Here is a 2500-nt window from a genome sequence, read left to right as displayed (position 1 = left end):
TACAGAGAATCTAAACGGATCCTTTATTGTGTTGAAATAGTTACTGAAATTGACATTTAAATCTTAGAGGAAACTAATGTATCATGTCATTCTCCTCTTATAATTCCGTTCATAGTGTCATTTAAAATTCGTCGTCATTACTATGAATCACTACAAACGGATTTCGATGTTAAACTGCTAATTACGACAGGACACCTAAAGTGCATTGTCATTTACACGTAAAAGAAGGAAAAAAATAATCAGTTCAGATAGATGTTGCAGCTACATTTTTTTATCAGTAATGTTTTACATGAGTAAAAAGAATATAACGGTAAAAGCATCAACATGTGCTACTTTAATCTGACTCTGTATGTGTGCGAATATCATCAGATGTCAACTATTTGTACCATAGACATTTTAAATATGCATATACAAATATTTTCCATAGCACACAGACTTCACTTTGCATAATGAAATTAGTATGAATGTATTCTTATAAATCCTATATATACGTCAAAAGTAAGAAATCCCTTCTTATATGATTCTTGAAAGCGAGTCTGTGAAAATCGGCGCAGACCCCCCTGCCAGTCGCCTGTCCATTTTCTATGATGAGCGCTCCAGATGCGAAAGTAACTGAAAATGGGTGTTTTGATGCCGTAGAGTTTTTGTAAGGTTCGCCGGGAGAAGAAAGTGCAGTTAGATGCTCTCTTTCTCTCTCTTTTTCTTCCCTTTCTCAATAAATGTTTATTTTTTTCTGTTTTTCTTCTTTCCTCTCTCTCTAAATTGCTTCTTTTCGCTCATTCCTCCTTTCCTCTTTTGATTTTCTTTTGTCGTTCTCTGTGTTTTGTTTTCTGGAGTGTTGTTCCCTTTCCCCACTTTTCCTTTTTCTCTCTCCTTTTTCTTTTTCTCTCTTTTCTCCCGCATTTTTCTTGCTCTTTACTTTTCCTTTTCCTTTCTCTCCTTTCTCTCTTTCTCTCTCTCTCTCTCTCTCTCTCTCTCTCTCTCTCTCTCTCTCTCTCTCTCTCTCTCTCTCTCTCTCTCTTTCTTTCTCTCTCTTTCTCTCTTTCTCTTCTCTCCTCTCTCTCTCTCTCTCTCTCTCTCTCCTCCTTCTCTCTCTCTCTCTCTCTCTCTCTCTCTCTCTCTCTCTCTCTCTCCTCTCTCTCTCCTTCTCTCTCTCTCTCTCTTCTCTCTTCTCTTCTCTCCTCTCTCTCTCTCTCTCTCTCTCTCTCCTCTCTCTCTTCTCTCTCTCTCTCTCTCTCTCTCTCTCTCTCTCTCCTCCTCTCTCTCTTCTCTCCTCTCTCTCCTCTCTCTCTTTCTCTTTCCTCTCCTCTCCTTCTCTCTCTTTCTTCTCTCTCTCTCTCTCTCTCTCTCTCTCTCCTCTCTCTCTCTCTCATTCTCTCACTCTCTCTTTCTGCCTCTCCCCCTCCCTCCCTCCAATCATCTTTATCAATTTCTTTCTTTCGACAGCATAGCCACTACATCTCATCGCCAGTGATTTAGCGTAAGATGCATATCGAATATCTAAGTCATACCTAAAATCACTAAACTCGGATCTGACGTCGAGAGCAAATCGTACTCAAAGCTTAGGAAAAATTAAATACATCATCTAGATATTAAGGGAAGTCACATAACCCTTTAAGATAATTATTCAGTAGTATTACCATAACGACGAATGAAGCGTCTACTAATACTTTGTAGACAACAACAAAAAAATAACGAAGTCCCGTTCGTGAATGAATATTTAAACGAATTTCTCCCATGACTATTCCATTCCCTTGAATAAGAATAGCTAAACACTTGACTTGAAAAAAGAAATCATTATAATACCATTCATGAATACCATACATTGAACAGATTCCTGCCACGACTACCAACTGCTTACCATAATCGACGAAAACTAACAAAAAAGCCTCGTTACCCGACACAGCACCTGCCAGGCACCGAGCGCGGCCGCAGTGTCCCCCGGAGCGCCCATGCCTTAACAAGCCGTGACAGCCGAGCGGCGCGTCCCTCGACACCGCCTCGGGCCTGCGATCGCGCCCATGGATAAGGTGCCGTTGATGGCTCTCCTGTAACGCCGCGAGGACATGGATTAATGGGCGTCTGAAGGGTCACACGGAGGACGAGCTTCGCCCACGTGCAAAAGGAGCTCGGGGGTCCCCAAGAGGGGAGGGGAGGGTGGGAGGGGCCTATCAGAAGGGAGGGAAGGGAAGGGGTCCTTAGAAGGGAAGGGGAGAGGGAGGAATCCCCAAGAAGAGACAGCGGCGCGTAAGGGGCCCTGAGGAGGGGGAGGGGGCGAGAGGGAGTCCCAGGGAGTAGGAGGGCGTTGTAAGGAGGGGGAGGGCCAAGGGATGGGAGGACGGTTGTCGAGGAACCTTTTTCTCGCTTTTGTTGAGGTTCGACTTTGTTCGAGTTTTCCTGTGAGTGACGATTACATTTTCTTCTCCCCCTCTTCCTTCTTCTTCTTTGCTTCCTCCTCCTCCTCGCTCTCCTTCCTTTTATTCGTCTTTTTCCTCTCCCT

This window comes from Penaeus monodon, chromosome 9, assembly GCF_015228065.2.
Source record: "Penaeus monodon isolate SGIC_2016 chromosome 9, NSTDA_Pmon_1, whole genome shotgun sequence".
NCBI classification, from domain to species: Eukaryota; Metazoa; Arthropoda; class Malacostraca; order Decapoda; family Penaeidae; genus Penaeus; species Penaeus monodon.
Note: the sequence above shows the minus strand (reverse complement) of the source record.